A 19,698-nucleotide genomic window follows, 5' to 3' on the forward strand; every position below is an offset into this window, starting at 1 on the left:
TTCACCATTGAGAATGATGTTTGCTGTGGGTTTGTCATATATGGCCTTTATTATGTTGAGGTAGGTTCCCTCTATGCCCACTTTCTGGAGAGTTTTTATCAGAAATGGGTGTTGAATTTTGTCAAAAGCTTTTTCTGCATCTATTGAGATGATCATATGGTTTTTATTCTTCAATTTGTTAATATGGTGTATCACATTGATTGATTTGCGTATATTGAAGAATCCTTGCATCCCTGGGATAAATCCCACTTGATCATGGTGTATGATCCTTTTAATGTGTTGTTGGATTCTGTTTGCTAGTATTTTGTTGAGGATTTTTGCATCTATATTCATCAGTGATATTGGTCTGTAATTTTCTTTTTTTGTAGTGTCTTTGTCTGGTTTTGGTATCAGGGTGATGGTGGCCTCATAGAATGAGTTTGGGAGTGTTCCTTCCTCTGCAATTTTTTGGAAGAGTTTGAGAAGGATGGGTGTTAGCTCTTCTCTAAATGTTTGATAGAATTCACCTGTGAAGCCATCTGGTCCTGGACTTTTGTTTGTTGGAAGAGTTTTATTCACAGTTTCCATTTCATTACTTGTGATTGGTCTGTTCATATTTTCTGTTTCTTCCTGGTTCAGTCTTGGAAGGTTATACCTTTCTAAGAATTTGTCCATTTCTTCCAGGTTGTCCGTTTTATTGGCATAAAGTTGCTTGTAGTAGTCTCTTAGGATGCTTTGTATTTCTGCGGTGTCTGTTGTAACTTCTCCTTTTTCATTTCTGATTTTATTGATTTGAGTCCTCTCCCTCTTTTTCTTGATGAGTCTGGCTAATGGCTTATCAATTTTGTTTATCTTCTCAAAGAACCAGCTTTTAGTTTTATTGATCTTTGCTATTGTTTTCTTTGTTTCTATTTCATTTATTTCTGCTCTGATCTTTATGATTTCTTTCCTTCTGCTAACTTTGGGTTTTGTTTGTTCTTCTTTCTCTAGTTTCTTTAGGTGTAAGGTTAGATTGTTTACTTGAGATTTTTCTTGTTTCTTTAGGTAGGCTTGTATAGCTATAAACGTCCCTCTTAGAACTGCTTTGGCTGCATCCCATAGGTTTTGGGTCGTCGTGTTTTCATTGTCATTTGTCTCTAGGTATTTTTTGATTTCCTCTTTGATTTCTTCAGTGATCTCTTGGTTATTTAGTAACGTATTGTTTAGCCTCCATGTGTTTGTCTTTTTTACGTTTTTTTCCCTGTAATTCATTTCTAATCTCATAGCGTTGTGGTCAGAAAAGATGCTTGATATGATTTCAATTTTCTTAAATTTACTGAGGCTTGATTTGTGACCCAAGATGTGATCTATCCTGGAGAATGTTCCGTGCGCACTTGAGAAGAACGTGTAATCTGCTGTTTTTGGATGGAATGTCCTATATATATCAATTAAATCTATCTGGTCTATTGTGTCATTTAAAGCTTCTGTTTCCTTATTTATTTTCATTTTGGATGATCTGTCCATTGGTGTAAGTGAGGTGTTAAAGTCCCCCACTATTACTGTGTTACTGTCGATTTCCTCTTTTATAGCTGTTAGCAGTTGCCTTATGTATTGAGGTGCTCCTATGTTGGGTGCATATATATTTATAATTGTTATATCTTCTTCTTGGATTGATCCCTGGATCATTATGTAGTGTCCTTCCTTGTCTCTTGTAACATTCTTTATTTTAAAGTCTATTTTATCTGATATGAGTATAGCTACTCCAGCTTTCTTTTGATTTCCATTTGCATGGAAAATCTTTTTCCATCCCCTCACTTTCAGTCTGTATGTGTCCTTAGGTCTAAAGTGGGTCTCTTGTAGACAGCATATATATGGGTCTTGTTTTTGTATCCATTCACCCAGTCTATGTCTTTTGGTTGGAGCATTTAATCCATTCACGTTTAAGGTAATTATCGATATGTATGTTCCTATGACCATTTTCTTAATTGTTTTGGGTTTGTTTTTGTAGGTCCCTTTCTTCTCTTGTGTTTCCCACTTAGAGAAATTCCTTTAGCATTTGTTGTAGAGCTGGTTTGGTGGTGCTGAATTCTCTTAGCTTTTGCTTGTCTGCAAAGCTTTTGATTTCTCCATCAAATCTAAATGAGATCCTTGCTGGGTAGAGTAATCTTGGTTGTAGGTTCTTCCCTTTCATCACTTTAAGTATATCATGCCACTCCCTTCTGGCTTGCAGAGTTTCTGCTGAGAAATCAGCTGTTAACCTTATGGGAGTTCCCTTGTATGTTATTTGTCATTTTTCCCTTGCTGCTTTCAATAATTTTTCTTTGTCTTTAATTTTTGCCACTTTGATTACTATGTGTCTCGGCGTGTTTCTCCTTGGGTTTATTCTGTATGGGACTCTCTGTGCTTCCTGGACTTGGGTGGCTATTTCCTTTCCCATGTTAGGGAAGTTTTCGACTATAATCTCTTCAAATATTTTCTCTGGTCCTTTCTCTCTCTCTTCTCCTTCTGGGACCCCTATAATGCGAATGTTGTTGCATTTAATGTTGTCCCAGAGGTCTCTTAGGCTGTCTTCATTTCTTTTCATTCTTTTTTCTTTAGTCTGTTCCGCAGCAGTGAATTCCACCATTCTGTCTTCCAGGTCACTTATCCGTTCTTCTGCCTCAGTTATTCTGCTATTGATTCCTTCTAGTGTAGTTTTCATTTCAGTTATTGTATTGGTCATCTCTGTTTGTTTGTTCTTTAATTCTTCTAGGTCTTTGTTTATCATTTCTTGCATCTTCTCAATCTTTGCCTCCATTCTTATTCCGAGGTCCTGGATCATCTTCACTATCATTATTCTGAATTCTTTTTCTGGAATGTTGCCTATCTCCACTTCATTTAGTTGTTTTTCTGGGGTTTTATCTTGTTCCTTCATCTTGTACATAGCCCTCTGCCTTTTCATCTTCTCTATCTTTCTGTAACTGTGGTTTTTGGTCCACAGGCTGCAGGATTGTAGTTTTTCTTGCTTCTCGAGAAGAATGTTTTAAATTCCAAGCTGGGCAACTTTTGGTTGCTAATTTCCAGTTTTCTTGCATTGCATTTATATAATGTAGCATAGATGATTTTTAGTTTTTGGATTTACCTGAAAACTTCTTTGAGGCCATCAGACAAATTTTACAATGTTTCATGGGTTTTAGAAAAGAATATGTATCTTTTTGAGTATATTCATATCTATTAAGTCAAGCTTGCTTATTCAGTTATTTATTGTGTGCTTGATCTGTCAATCTCTGATGATGTGAAAGGCTTCCACTCTGTGGTTAGCTGACTGTTCTTCACCTTTCCAATATTTTTGTTTCATATGTTTCAAAATGATGTCCTTACATAAAAATTCATGAGTATTTTATCTTCTTGATAATTTTATTAGCATTTATAACATTTTATTAGCTTATCATTCCCAATTAATGTTATTTTTGCCATTAATTCTATTTTGTCTGATATTTACTTTGCTTGATTTTTTTGTTCATCACTTTACTTTCATATTTCCTTTCATACATTAGTATGTCTCTTAAAATAGCTTACAGTCTGTAGATAGTCCCTGGTTTGAATCTAAGTTGAAAGTCTTTGTTTTTAACAGCAGAAATTAGCCATTCATATTCATTGTAATTTTTGAAACATTAAAGCTGCCGTATTATTTTGTGTTTACTAGTGTTTAATTTTTTTTGTTTCATTTTTCTCCCTGACTTTTGATAGGACTATAAATGTTTTGTTGTTGTTGTTGTTGTTCTCTTTCTTTTCTAAACCACTAGCTGCTTTTTGGAAATAATATATCTGAAACAACTTAGAAATCTGTCTTCAAGTTCTTTGACACTTTTGCAGTAAGAAGTGGAGTCTAAACCCCCTTCTCTTGAATATGGGCCAGGCCTTAATGATGCATTTCTGACAAATAGAAAGTGATACAGGCATCACAGCTTCTGTCTGGCTCTCTCTCTCTCTCAACTTCTTTCTCTCTCTCTCTCTCAGGATCCTTGCCATTGGAACCCAGACACCATGCTACAAGGAAGCTCCATTCGCATGATGAGGCCACGTGCAGGTAACGGCAGGTGTTCTGAGTAATAGCTCCAGCTGAGGTCTCAGCAGAGACTCAGCATCAACTGACATGTGTAGGTGAGGAGCCTTCATGCCTAGTTGTGCTCAGTCATCCCCCAAACCATGAGAGAGAAAAAAGGAATGATTATTGTTGTTTTAAGTTACAGATGCTAAAGCAGTGGTAGATAACTGAAGCAACATCTTATTTTACTATTTGTTAGTTTTATGTTTATACTGATGTCTATAAGATCAAGCATTAATATTTATTACCTATAACCTGAACAAGACAAGATCTTTAGCAAATTAACCTCTTTCTCCCTTTTGATTTATTGGAAATCTGGGATTGTTATTATGTTACATTATGTCCTCGCTATTTAATATTTTTATTATTAATACTGTTGAAAGTGTCCTATGCATATTACCAGCAGTTGTTTAGATTCAATTGTAAGTTTTGTAGTTTTGTAGTTTATCTTACTCACTACTATTCCAGGTGTTCCATGTCCTTCTCTTTCTTGGATTTATTGTTTCATTTCACTGAGACTTATCCTTGGATCATTTTTCAGAATAGATATTGAATATTTTGATCCCTTACCTATCTAAAGCCTTAATTTTGTCCTCACACATTGAATGATGGTTTGGCTGTGAATAGAGTTCTCAGTTCTAAATAATTTTCCTTCAGAAATCTGAGAACAATGCTCCATTGTCTACTAGCACTCCCTGTCGATGAGAAATCATATGGCAATTCAATATTTGTTCTTTTGTTTATAAGGTACTTTTTCACTTTTGGGATTTTCAGTTTATCCTTTAATATAAATATTTTACCAGTCTGTACCTCTACATATGACTTAAAATTATTTCGGCTTATTCTTTGATGGCCCATTTCAGACTGATGACTCAAGTCCTTTAGCTCAGGACTTTTTTCTCTTATTATTTCTTTGGTTATTCTTTCTGTCCCCATTCTCTTTCATCTCTTTTTCTTGAATTCCTAACAGATGAACATTGGCTTCCTGGAACTCTCTTCCATATATTTAAAATTTTATTTTTACATTTTCAATCTAATCTCTTTCTTTCCTTCTTTTCCCCTCCCTCCCTCACTTCCTTCTTTCCTTTCTTTTTTTTTTCTCTTTCTCTCTTTCTTTTTGTGCTATTATGAAGAGATTTGTCATCTAGCACCCTACTTGAGTTGATTTTTTTAGCCATATCCATTCTATTATTCAGCCCTTCTGTTCAATATATTATCTTGGAAATCATGTTAAAAATGATAAAGAGCTCTTTGTTGTTCTCTGAATGTTTCCTTTCTTAATAGCCTATTTTTAAGTTATGGGTCCACTGTCTTCTCATAATTAGAACTTTAAAAATTTCTCATCTATTTCTTGTATTATTGATTTCTGCTTATATCATCTGTGCTTTTGTATCTTCAAATATCTGGTGTTAGTGACCACCTGTTCATAAAAGGAGGATTAGATTGGTTACTAAAGGTATGAGGCACAAGTACCACCTGGAGGTCTCTTTCCATAGTAGGCACATTTCTTTTTAACTTTCATGAACAGAAAGCAGTGAGGAGAGAGAAATCTGGATGAACCTGGAGTCTGATTTCCTTTTGATAGTTTAGCAAAGAGCTGACTCAGCAGGCCTGAGTTAGCTTTGCTGGCTGATAGCAGGCACTCGCTCCCGAAATTTCTTATAACAAGACCTCTTCCCTGAGCAGAAGATTCCAAAGTAACATATTCTCATAGCTGTTCCCTTTCCCTGGCCCCATAAAAACATAGATTATTATGGGTCAGAGTCCCATAATTGGAATGTCAGCCGTGTTCACACACTTTATCCATGCCTGGCCCAAGTGTGGGTTAATGAGAGGTTCAGAGACTGTGTGTACTCTACTACTTCTCTGCTTATAATTGTTTTTTCACTCGATAAACTCTATTTGGTATCTGCAGTACATGATACTATGTTGTGGATCTATGGCCCATTTGTATGGCAAGCAGACTTGGGGAACCCTAAGTTATCCAAAGCTGAGATGGCTTTGCTCTAGGCGTGGGTGATTTTTTTAGTTTCTCTACATTGCTGCCCTTTGCTTTTTTCTTCATGCTTATTGTGGAGATATGGACTTCCCTCTTTGGACCTAATTTCTGCACTGGAAGTTACATCTAAAGAGGAACGCTCACACTTTGTTGAGAAGACATTTATCGTGAGTGACCTGGAGGCAAAAGCAACAGCCAGCAGCTCTGCAACTCTGCACACAGGAGGTCAGGATGTATGCTCATTTGGTGTTTTTAATATCAACTATCTGGAGAGGGATGGAGGGAGGGAGGGAGGACTAAAAGTATTACAGTGATGAACCTTCCAGTCTACTCAGTGGCAAAGAGCAGGTGTGAATCTGCTGTTCCTTCATTGTGTTTTGGTTCCCATATGCCACTCAGGTTGAGTGTCTCATCAAGCTGAGTGTGATTCTAACATTTAAAGCCATCTATTATTTTCTGTACAATGTACACTCTTAGAGCATGTCACAAACTATCTGGTGCTCCAGTGAAAAGTTACGATCTGTCCCAGTGCTGGAGGAAAATCTATCAATTTGTAGTCTCCATGGTGATTGAAGATATTTTCAAGGCAGTAACGACACCAGGAAATTTCTGCCTTACATGACCCTAAAAGCAACCTCCTTGAAAATCTGACTCACCCACATGGGCTGGACTTTTTAAACTCCTATGGGAATGCCCCATAACCTGTCCCCACCCCCTGCATTGTTAGCTCAGAGCTTGGTGATTCTGTGGGGCATTTTAGGAAAGAAGTTATTTATCCTATATAAATTTCTTTGCAAGTTCTATTTTAGGTTGGAATATTTCTCTGTTCTGTCTTCTATATTAATATAATTCCATCTACTTGTGTTAGAAAAATCTTGTTTTTGAAATTATCCATTAATCCATTCTCAGTGTAAAAATTTCAAACCATAGAAAAAAATGATAAGAAAGGGCACCTTTGATGTCCAATTTAGAGTAGACTTGAATCTCTATCTTTCCCATCACTCTGTTGAATGTGTATTTAAATATATTTTTAAAATCTGATCTTTCCTACCCAAATATGTATATGTATGCATAATTTTTATTTTATTCATTTTATTTTTTTAACATCTTTATTGGAGTATAATTGCTTTACAATGTTGTGTTAGTTTCTGCTGTATAACAAAGTGAATCAGTTCTATGTATACATATATCCCCATATCCTCTCCCTCTTGTGTCTCGCTACCACCCTCCCTATCCCACTCCTCTAGGTGATCACAGAGCACCGAGCTGATCTCCCTGTGCTATGCAGATGCTTCCCATTAGCTATCTATTCTACATTTGGTAGTGTATATATGTCCATCCTACTCTCTCACTTCATGCTAGCTTACCCTTCCTAATCCCCGTGTCCTGAAGTCCATTCTCCACATCTGCGTCTTTATTACTGTCCTGTCCCTAGGTTCATCAGAACCTTTTTTCATTTTTTTAGATTCCATATATATGTGTTTTTAGATTCCATATATATGTGTTAGCATACGGTTTTTCTCTTTCTGACTTACTTCACTCTGTATGACAGACTCTAAGTCCATCCACCTCACTCCAAATAACTCAGTTTCATTTCTTTATATGGCTGAGTAATATTCCATTGTATATATGGGCCACATCTTCTTTATCCATTTATCTGTCAATGGACACTTAGGTTGCTTCCATGTCCTGGCTATTGTAAATAGTGCTGCAATGAACATTGTGGTACATGTCTCATTTTGAATTATGGTTTTCTCAGGGTATATGCCCAGTAGTGGGATTGCTGGGTCATATGGTAGTTCTATTTTTAGTTTTTTAAGGAACCTCCATACTGTTCTCCATAGTGGCTGTATCAATTTACATTCCCACCAACAGTGCAGGAGGGTTCCCTTTTCTCCACACCCTCTCCAGCATTTACTGTTTCTAGATTTTTTGATGATGGCCATTCTGACCGGTGTGAGGTGATACTTCATTGTGGTTTTGATTTGCATTTCTCTAAAGATTAGTGATGTTGAGCATTCTTTCATGTGTTTGTTGGCAATCTGTATGTCTTCTTTGGAGAAATGTCTATTTAGGTCTTCTGTCCATTTTTGGATTGAGTTGTTTGTTTTTTTGATAGTGAGCTGCATAGGCTGCTTGTATATTTTGGAGATTAATCCTTTGTCCGTTGTTTCATTTGCAAATATTTTCTCCCATTCTGAGGGTTGTCTTTTGGTCTTGTTTATGGTTTCCTTTGCTGTGTAACAGCTTTGAAGTTTCATTAGTCCCATTTGTTTATTTTTGTTTTTATTTCCATTTCTCTAGGAGGTGGGTCAAAAAGGATATTGCTGTGATTTATGTCATAGAGTGTTCTGCCTATGTTTTCCTCTAAGAGTTTTATAGTGTCTGGCCTTACATTTAGGTCTGTAATTCATTTTGAGTTTATTTTTGTGTATGGTGTTAGGGAGTGTTCTAATTTTATTCTTTCACATGTAGCTGTCCAGTTTCCCCAGCACCACTTATTGAAGAGGCTGTCTTTTCTCCATTGTATATTCTTGCCTCCTTTGTCAAAAATAAGGTGACCATATTTGCATTGGTTTATCTGTGGGCTTTCTAGCCTGTTCCATTGATCTATATATCTGTTTTTGTGCCAGTACCATACTGTCTTCTTCAGTGTAGCTTTGTAGTATAGTCTGAAGTCAGGGAGCCTGATTCCTCCAGCTCCATTTTTCTTTCTCAAGGTTGCTTTGGCTGTTCAGGGTCTTTGGTGTTTCCATACAAATTGCAAAATTTTTTGTTCTAGTTCTGTGAAAAATGCCAGTGGTAGTTTGATAGGGATTACATTGTATCTGTAGATTACTTTAAGTAGTATAGTCATTTTCACAATGTTGATTCTTCCAGTCCAAGAACATGGTATATCTCTCCATCTGTTTGTATCATCTTTAATTTCTTTAATCAGTGTCTTATAGTTTTCTGCATACAGGTATTTTGTCTCCTTAGGTAGGTTTATTCATAGGTATTTTATTCTTTTTGTTGCAATGGTAAATGGGAGTGTTTCTTTAATTTCTCTTTCAGATTTTTCATCATTAGTGTACAAGAATGCAAGAGATTTCTGTGCATTAATTTTGTATCCTGCTACTTTACAAAATTTACTGATTAGCTCTAGGTAGCATCTTTAGGATTCTCTATGTATAGCATCATGTCATCTGCAAACAGTGACAGCTTTACTTCATCTTTTCCACTGTGGATTCCTTTTATTTCTTTTTCTTCTCTGATTGCTGTGGCTAAAACCTCCATAACTATGTTGAATAATAGTGGTGAGAGGGGCAAACTTGTCTTGTTCCTGATCTTAGAGGAAATGGCTTCAGTTTTTCACCATTGAGAACGGTGTTGGCAGTGGGTTTGTCATATATGGCCTGTATTATGTTGAGGTAGGTTCCCTCTATGCTTACTTTTTGGAGAGTTTTTATCATAAATACATGTTGAATTTTGTTGAAAACTTTTTCTTCATCTGTTTAGATTATCAAATGGTTTTTATCCTTCAGTTTATTAATATGGTGTAGCACATTGATTGATTTATGTATATTGAAGAATCCTTGCATTCCTGGGATAAACCCCACTTGATCATGGTGTATGATCCTTTTAATATGCTGCTGGATTCTGTTTCCTAGTATTTTCTTGAGAATTTTTGCATCTATGTTCATCAGTGACATTGGCCTGTAGTTTTCTTTCTTTGTTACATCTTTGTCTGGTTTTGGTATCAGGGTGATGGTGGCCTCACAAAATGTGTTTGGGAGTGTTCCTCTCTATGCTATATTTTGGAAGAGTTTGAGAAGGATAGGTTTAGCTCTTCTTTAAATGTTTGAGAGAATTTGCCTGTGAAGCCATCTGGTCCTGGGCTTTTGTTTGTTGGAAGGTTTTTAATCACAGTTTCGATTTCAGTGCTCGTGGTTGGTCTGTTCATATTTTCTATTTCTTCCTGGTTCAGTCTCGGCAGGTTGTGCATTTCTAAGAATTTGTCCATTTCTTTCAGGTTGTCCATTTTATTGGCATAGAGTTGCTTTTAGTAATCTCTCTTGATCCTTTGTATATCTGCAGTGTCAGTTGTTACTTCTCCTTTTTCATTTCTAATACTGTTGATTTGAGTCTTCTCCCTTTTTTTCTTGATGAGTCTGGCTAATGTTTTATCAATTTTGTTTATCTTCTCAAAGAACCAGCTTTTAGTTTCATTGATTTTTGCTATTGTTTCCTTAATTTCTTTTTCATTTATTTCTGATCTGATCTTTATGATTTCTTTCCTTCTGCTAACTTTGGGTTTTTTGTTGTTGTTGTTATTGTTCTTTCTCTAATTGCTTTAGGGTAAGGTTCGGTTGTTAATTTGAGATGTTTCTTGTTTCTTAAGGTAGGATTGTATTGCTAAAAAGTTCTCTCTTAGAACTGCTTTTGCTGCATCCCATAGGTTTTGGGTTGTCGTGTTTTCACTCTCATTTGTTTCTAGGTATTTTTTGATTTCTTCTTTGTTTTCTTTAGTGATCTCTTGGTTGTTTAGTAGCATATTGTTTTTCCTCCCTGTGTTTGTAATTTTTACAGATTTTTTCCTGTAATTTATATCTAGTCTCATAACGTTGTCATTGGAAAAGATGCTTGACATGAATTTAATTTTCTTATATTATCCAAGGCTTGATTTGTGACCCAAGATATGATCTGTCCTGGAGAATGTTCCATGAGTACTTGAGAAGAAGGTGTATTCTGTTGTTTTTGGATGGGAGATCCTATAAATATCAATTAAGTCCGTCTGATCTAATATGTCACTTAAAGCTTTTGTTTCCTTCTTTATTTTCATTTTGTATGATCTGTCCATTGGTGAAAGTGTGGTGTTAAAATCCCCTACTATTTGTTGTTATATCAATTACCCCTTTTATGGCTGTTAGCATTTGTCTTAGGTATTGAGGTGCTCCTATGATGGGTGCATAAATATTTATAATTGTTATGTTTTCTTCTTGGATTGATCCCTTGATCATTATGTATTGTCCTTCTTTGTCTCTTGTGATAGTCTTTATTTTAAAGTCTATTTTGTCTGATATGAGAATTCCTACTCCAGCTTTCTTTTGATTTCCATTTGCATGGAATATCTTTTTCCATCCCCTCACTTCCAGTCTGCATGTGTCCCTAGGTCTGAAGTGGGTTTCTTGTAGACAGCATATATATGGGTCTTGTTTTTGTATCCATTCATCCAGTCTGTGTCTTTTGGTTGGACCATTTAATCCATTTACATTTAAGGTAATTATTGATATGTTTTTTCCTATTACCATTTTCTGAATTGTTTTGGGTTTGTTTTTGTGGGTCTTTTCCTTCTCTTGTGTTTCCTCCCTATAGAAGTTCCTTTAACATTTGTTGTAAAGCTGGTTTGGTGGTGCTGAATTCTCTTAACTTTTGCTTATCTGTAAATATTTTAACTTCTCCATCAAATCTGAATGAGATCTTTGCTGGGTAGAGTAATATTGGTTGTAGGCTTTTCCCTTTCATCAATTTAAATATGTCATGCCACTCCCTTCTGGCTTGCAGAGTTTCTGCTGAAAGATCAGCTGTTAACCTTATGGGGATTCTCTTGTATGTTATTTGTTTCCTTTCTCTTCCTGCTTTTAATATTTCTTCTTTGTTTTTAATTTTTGATAGTTTGATTAATATGTGTCCTGTTGTGTTTCTCCTTGGAATTATCTGTATAATATTCTCTGTGCTTCTTGTACTTAACTGTTTATTTCCTTCCCCATGTTAAGGAAGTTTTCAACCATAATCTCTTCAAATATTTTCTCAGTCCCTTTCTTTTTCTCTTCTTCTTCTGGGACCCCTATAATTCGAATGTTGGTGCATTTAATGTTGTCCCAAAGGTCTCTGAGACTGTCCTCAATTCTTTTCATTCTTTTTTCTTTATTCTGCTCTGTGGCAGTTTTTTCCACTCTTTTATCTTCCAGGTCACTTATCCATGTTTCTGCCTCAGTTATTCTGCTATTGATTCCTTCTAGAGAATTTTTCAATTCATTTATTGTGTTGTTCGTCATTTTTTTTTTGCTGTTTAGTTCTTCTAGGTCCTTATGAAACATTTCTTGTATTTTCTCTATTCTGTTTCGAAGATTTGGGATCATATTTACTATCATTATTCTGAATTCTTTTTCAGGTAGACTGCTTATTTCCTCTTATTTGCTTGGTCTTGTGGGTTTTTACCTTACTCCTTCATCTGCTGCATATTTCTCTGTCTTCTCTTTCTGTTTAACTTATCTGTTTTGCTTCTCCTTTTTGCAGGCTGCAGGTTTGTAGCTCCCATTGTTTTTTGTGTCTGCTCCCAGTGGGTGAGATTGGGTCAGTGGCTTTTGTCGGCTTCCTGGTGGAGGGGACTTGTTCCTGGTTCTGGTGGGTGGGCCTGGATGTTGTCCTTCTGGTGGGTAGGGCCACATCTGGTGGTGTGTTTTGGGGTGTCTATGACCTTATATGACTTTAGGCAGCCTCTCTGCAAATGGGTGGGTCTGTGTTCCCATCTTGCTAGTTGTCTGGCATGGGGCATCCAGCACTGGAGCTTGCTGGCCGTTGGGTGGAGTTGTGTCTTAGTGTTGAGATGGAGATCTCTGGGAGAGCTTTCACTGATTGATATTACGTGGGGCCAGGAGGTCTGTGGTGGTCCCATGTCGTGGACTCGGCTCTCCCACCTCAAGGGCTCAGGCTTGACACCCAGCTGAAGCACCAAGACCTGCCAGCCACAAGGCTCAGAAGAAAAGGAAGAAAAATAGGAAAAAAAAAAAAGGACAGAACCCCAAACCAAAGGGAAAAGTAAAACTAAACAGACAAAATCACACAAAGAAACATACACACACACACTCATAAAAAGAAAACAAAAAACAAACAAAAAGAAACTGAACAGTCAGAACCCTGGGACAAATGGTATATGCAAACCTAAGGAGACAAAATCACACAAAGAAACATATACTTACACACTCACAAAAGAGAAAAAAGAAAAAATATATATATATAAAAGAAGAGAGAAACCAGACCAATAAACAAATCCACCAGTGATAACAAGCACTAAAAACTAAGCTAAGATAAAAATAAAAACAGAAACAAGTCAGATTCAGAAAGCAAACCCCAAGTCTACAGTTGCTCCCAAAGCCCACAGTCTCAATTTTGGGAATATTCATTGTCTATTCAGGTGTTCCACAGTTGTACGGTTCATCACGTTGTTTGCGGGATTTAATCTGCTGCTCCTGAGGCTGCATGGAGAAATTTCCCTTTCTCTTCTTTGTTTGCACAGCTCTTGGGTTTCAGCTTTGGTTTTGGCCCTGCCTCTGTGTGTAGGCTGCCCTCAAGCATCTGTTCCCTGCCCAGACAGGAGGGGGTTAAAGCAGCGGCTGATTAGGGCTCTCTTGCTCACTCAGGCCGGGGAGAGGGAGGGGTACGGTAGTCATAATTGGAATGTGGGGCGAGCCTCTGGGGGCTGAGGCCAGTGTGACATGGCAACAGACTGAGGTGTGCCATGTGTTTTCCTGGGGAAGTTGTCCCTGGATCTTGGGACCCTGACAGTGGCATGCTGCATAGGCTCCTGGTCGGGGAAAGTGTGGATAGTGATCTGTGCTTGCACACAGGATTCTTGGTGGCAGCGACATCAGCGTTAGCATTTCATACCCGTCTCTGTGGTCCTAGTTGATAGCCATGGCTCGCACTCATCTCTGGAGCTCGCTTAGGTGGTGCTCTGCCTTATATGGGCACACAGAGCAGGAATCCCCTCTCCTCGTGCACACCGAAACAATTGCCTCTTGCCTCTTCAGCAGATCCAGACTTTTTCCCTGACTCCTTCCCAGCTAGCTGTGGTGTACTAGCTCCCTTCAGGGTGTCCTCATGCAGCCAACCCCAGTCCTCTTCCTGGGGTCTGACCTCCAAAGCCTGAGCCTTGGCTCCCAGCCCCCACTCCTCCTGGCAGGTGAGCAGACAAGCGTCTCAGGTTGGTGAGTGTTGGTCGGCACCTATCCTCTGTGCGGGAAACTTGCCACTTTGCCCCCTGCACCCCTGTTGCTGCATTCTCTTCTGTGGCTCCAAATTTTCCCCTGCCCACTCCCTGTCCCCGTCAGTGAAGGGGCTTCCTTGTGTGTGGAAACTTTTCCTCCTTCACAGCTCCTTCCCAGAGGTGCAGGTCCTGTCCCTATTCTTTTCTCTCTGTTTTTTCTTTTTTCTTTTGCCCTACCCAGGTATGTGGGGAGTTTCTTGCCTTTTGGGAAGTCTGAGGTCTTTTGCCAGCATTCAGTAGGTGTTCTGTAGAAGTTGTTCAACAAGTAGATGTATTTTTGATGTATCTGTAGGAAGGAAGGTGATCTCCACATCTTACTCCTCCACCATCTTGAAGGTCTCTATTCGTAATTTTTAAATGTGTTTCAGCTCTCTGGTGGTCCTTTTGTTCTGTTTACAAATCATTCCAAACCCACTGTCTTAAAAAACATACATTTTATTTATTATTTTTAAAAAATTTTATTATTTATTTTTGACTGTGTTATGTCTTTGTTGCTGTGCATGGGCTTTTCTCTAATTGCAGCGAGTGGGGGCTACTCTTCATTGCGGTGCACAGGCCTCTCATTTTGTTGTCTTCTCTTGTTGCAGAGCATGGGCTCTAGGTGTGCGGGCTTCAGTAACTGCAACAAGAGGGTGCAGTAGTTGTGGCACATGGGCTCTAGAGTGCACAGGCTTCTGTAGTTGTGGTGTGTGGGCTCAGTAGTTGTGGCTTACAGGTTCTAGAGCACAGGCTCAGTAGTTGTGGCATATGGGCTTAGTTGTTCCATGGCATGTGGGATCTTCCTGCAACAGGGATCAAACCTGTGTCCCCTGCATTGGCAGGCAGATTCTTAACCACTGCACCACCAGGGAAGTCCCCATACATTTTATTATATTTCATGATTCCATGGATTGTCCATGGTTAAGCAGGTCAGTTATTCTACTGGCCTTGCTGGGACTCTGTAGATAAAAATGTCCACAACAATATTCCCTGTTCTACATGCTATTCCAGAATCTTGCCACACTCTGATCAAATGGTGGAGACTGTGTCTCCTCCTCTTAAGTTAGGTAGGCCATTGTGAATTGCTCAACTAACAGAACAGAGTATAGCAGAAGAGATGCTATATAACTTCAAGGCTAGTTTGTGAAAGGCAGTACAGTTTCCCATGGCTCTCTCTTGGGGCACTCACACTTGGAATCCAGTCGCCATGCCCTGAAGAAGCCAGGTTATATGGAGTCTCAGTTCTGGCTGAGATTCCAGCTGATAAGCAGCACCAACCTGCCAGCCATACAATTTAGCCAGGTTGGATGTGAATCCTTTAGCCCACAGTCAAATTTACTCCACCTGACACCATGTGCAGCATCATGTGGCGATGCCAAGCTCTGTCCAAATTGAAGATGTATGAGTAAAGTAAATGTTATTGTTTTGAGCCACTCCAAAAGTTTTGGGGTGGTCTGTTATGCAGTCGTAGGATAACTGGAACAAGCCCTCTCATGCAGCTGCAGTCCATTGGTGGTGTGGAGTAGGATGTACAGTGCCTTGTACTCCTCAAGGTGGCCTCTCACTCCAAAATGGGAGCTTACACTCCTTTCATGGAAGCTCAGAGCTCCAAAAGGGAGAAAGTGGAAACTTCCAGGCCTTCTTCATGCCCGAGCTTGGAAGTCTCAGAATGTCACTTCATCCACATTTGATTGGACAAAGCAGTCACAGGCTCAGCCCCAATTTCAGGGGAGGAGACATAAGCCCCAATTGCTGATGGGAGGAAGGAGGAACAGCATGTGCATACAGGTGGGGAGAGAATTGATGTTGGCCATCTTTGGAAAGCAGATACCACACTGTCCCTCATTAGAATATTAGGTCCACACAGGCCCCAGCCTTGCTTCTCTTGTTCACCACAGGATACCCAGCAGCTATTGCTGTATTTGGCATGTGCTACCTGTGAAAATATTTATTGCAAAAGTAAATGGGTATATAGTGCAAAGGGAAAGTGTGTGACTTTTGTATGAGACCATTTCCTTTGACCAGAGCACTTCCTTCTCTTTCCCTTTCTGACTAACTCTCACTTGTCCTCAAATACTGTATTCTAACACATATATATGGAATCTAAAAAAAAAAAAAAAAAAACGTTCTGAAGAACCTAGGGGCAGGACAGGAGTAAAGAAGCAGACGTAGAGAATGGACTTGAGGACACGGGGAAGGGGAAGGGTAAGCTGGGATGAAGTGAGAGAATGGCATGGACATATATACACTACCAAATGTAAAATAGATAGCTGGTGGGAAGCAGCTACATAGCACAGGGAGATCAGCCCGGTGCTTTGTGACCACCTAGAGGGGTAGGATAGGGAGGGTGGGAGGGAGAGGCAAGGGGGGGGATATGGGGATATATGTATACGTATAGCTGATTCACTTTGTTATACAGCAGAAACTAACACAACATTGTAAAGTAATTATACTCCAATAAAGATGTTAAAAAAAAAAACAAACTCAGTTTAAGTTCTGTTTCCTTCATGGCCCCAGGCAGGGCCAGTTACTCTCTCCTCCTGGCTCCCTTGGTCCACTGCTCACGTCTCATTGTTGTGTTGGGCATTTCTTGGTTTCATTTTGGGAGGATCTCAAAGGGCAAAAATCATATCTTAGTCATATCTTTGAATGACTTCCAATGTCTGTCATGTATGCTCAGAAATAGAGCCATGGCTTAGAACAGACAAACACTCAAAAATGGAATCAATTACTTCTAATTCTGGGCTGCATCGCTCAACAGAGAAATGAAAAATTTGAAGTACATTTTAAGGAGAGGTTATGACTAAAGACCTTGGAGCGGGGGTGGGGCAGGCAAAGACAGAGATCAAGAAAAGAGAGAGTCAAGAAGAAGGAAGTTATTTCCAAAGAAAAACATGGAGATTAGTGAAATGTTAAAAATAGAGCCAGTCAGCGCAGAGGGCCGAATCCGTAAGGCCCGTTGAACGTTTGCGGGGGAGGCGGCTTCTTCCGTCTGGGCCGAGGAGCAGCTTCTTCAGTTGAAGGACACCTGCAGCGAGGTCTGTGCGTTTTGGAAGATTGAAATCATGGCAGGTCCAGAAACTGATGCCCAGTACCAATTCACTGGTATCAAAAAATATTTCAACTCTTACACTCTCACAGGGAGAATGAATTGTGTACTGGCCACATACGGAGGTATTGCTTTGATAGTTATATACTTTAAGTTAAGGTCTAAAAAAACTCCAGCTGTGAAAGCAACATAAACGGATTCTCAACTGTACCTCATCTGTTAAGTTCCCATGCTTGAAGAAGCTAATGTCAACTCATCATGTGGTACTCAATTTGTACAATAAATTATGATCCTGGAAAAAAAATATATGAACTTGCAACAATAGGAATGTCTAACCTTTTAGACTTCATCTGTAAAATGGGGATAAAATAGTTCTTATAAAAATTTAAGGTTGATTGAAAAGTAAATGAAATAAAATACGCATAGTGCTTGGACCAATGCCTGGAGCATAGTAAATGTTCAATAAATGCTAACTATAATAATGAAAACTCCAACAATATTTGCCATTTATTGACTGACCACGTTGTGCCAGGAACTGGTCTCAGAGATAATATGGATGCCAAACAATGGTTGTTTGTTTACTAGAGTAATTCTACATGATGCAAGAAAAGAAAGGTAGCCTTTCCGGAAACATTAAAAAGGTTGTGGCACTTCAAGGAGCTCTCTCCTGTCATTTTTCAGCAGCACTTTCAGTGTCTAGAATCTTTTCCAGTGCAGGAGGGAAGGGCAGGTGAGTGTGAGATTGGCACTTTTTGCAACGTGGTGAACAGGTGGAAAAACCTGGTACTTGCTTGTCTGTCACTTAGAACAGAAAAATACACGTCTGAAATCTCCGGGTCTAAGATTTCTAGTTCTTGGGAATTTGAAGCTTGTTTTATGTAGCAATTCCTTTCTATCCCCAGTTATACTTTTTTCTTTCTTTTTTTTGGCCGTGCTGTGCAGCTTGTGGGATCTTAGTTCCCCGACCAGGGACTGAACCCGCACCCTCGGCAGTGAAAGCACAGAGTCCTAACCACTGGGCCACCAGAAACTTCTATCCAGTTATAGAACAAAAAATAAGGCTGCTATATTAAAGCTAGTCTTCCTATGAGAGTTATTCTGGATAGAGAAATGGCACAGATCTCACCCACCTGATGAAGGACCCAGTGGATGTGTCACCCAGCCCCTCATGCATACTCAGCAACACACTCAAGGTTTCTTGGAGAATCCATTGTCAACTGAAAATGCTATGTCTGAAAACTTACATGGCCTGTTCAAGGGCAGATGGCCCAGACAGACCTCTTTGCTAGCTGCCAGCTAATTAATTTGCCTCCAAAATGCAAAATAAGGCCTACTGTTCTTATTGTTTTTTCCTCTTCTCTCTCACCACTGTTTTTTTTTTTTTTAAATAAATCCTGCTTTTACCTTTGTTCACTGACAACAGTCCAATGGCCATCTCCTTTACATACAAGTGAGTTGTTTGGCATGCAGATAATTAACTATGTGTCTCTGAGTCATTCTTTGACATATGACATTATGGAGATTTACTGTCATCTTATATTCAGTCAGTTGATATTTTTCAATGTAAATGCTACTTTTGGAGCCTGATTTTATAATACAGAAATGAGGGCAGATGCCTTGTTGAAATAGGATGTGTCATTATATAAGTGGCTCTTGGACACTGATTGATCTGGATGCCACAGATTTTGAAAATACCTGGAGATGTGTTGGTTGAAGATACAATTAAGTATTTTAACCAGAATTGTCCAGTTAATGTCAATATAGAAGTGAAAGAAGCTTAATTATTTTCTGAGATTTCTAAGGCAGTGGTTCTCAACCAGGGGACAGTTTTGCCCTCCAAGGGACACTTGGCACTGTCTAGAGACATTTTTCGTTGTCACAACTGGGGCAGTGCTGGGGGAGGGAGCAGAATGCTACAGGTGTTTGGTGGGTAGGATGCTGCTATACATCCTACAGTGCACAGCTCCTCATAACTACAACTTATCTGGCCCTCAATGTCAATAGGGCCAAAGTTGAAAACCCTGCTCTAGGGCTATGAGTCCCATTGACCATCACCCTAGATAGCAGTCATTGGGTTAAAAGTTCCTTTTTTCTTCCTCCCCTATCTCTACCTTTGCTGTTTTGTAGTCTAAGCCAATGTCAAACACAAGGCCTGGCATATACTGGACACTCAAACATTTCTCCTTGTGTTCTGTGACTTTGGTGAACATTTCCTAGATGAGTAAAGGGTCTAACGTTACCAGCTAATTGCAGTTTTGTGCTCCTCAAACATTGTGAGCTTTCTGTTTTCTTGCCTTAGACAGCTTTCTTCTGTGTTCACTGGGACTCAGACTTGCAGTTACCCAAGAGATATATTCTGGAGGGTTTTGGAAAGATAGTAATGAAGCTACAGGTAGTAGGGAGGTAAGTAACTAACATTTCTTTTTTGTTTGATTTGTTTTGTTTTTAAACTTTTTATTTTATATTGGAGTATAGTTGATTAACAATGTTGTGTTAGTTTCAGGTGTGCAGCAAAGTGATTCAGTTATACATATACATGTATCTATTCTTTTTCAAATTCTTTTCCCATTTAGGTTGTTACATAATTTTGAGTGGAT

The 19,698-nt window shown here is 38.8% G+C and overlaps 1 pseudogene across 1 annotated transcript; it reads left to right on the forward strand.

Moving 5' to 3' along the window:
• The first annotated feature begins 16,991 nt into the window (after positions 1-16,991).
• On the forward strand, positions 16,992-18,483 carry LOC309612897 (ATP synthase membrane subunit K, mitochondrial pseudogene; annotated as a pseudogene). Its single transcript has one exon. The product of its transcript is annotated as an ATP synthase membrane subunit K, mitochondrial pseudogene (transcript).
• Positions 18,484-19,698: the final 1,215 nt, after the last annotated feature.

This window comes from Balaenoptera borealis (assembly GCF_965194805.1).
Source record: "Balaenoptera borealis genome assembly, chromosome: 16".
Classification (NCBI taxonomy): domain Eukaryota; kingdom Metazoa; phylum Chordata; class Mammalia; order Artiodactyla; family Balaenopteridae; genus Balaenoptera; species Balaenoptera borealis.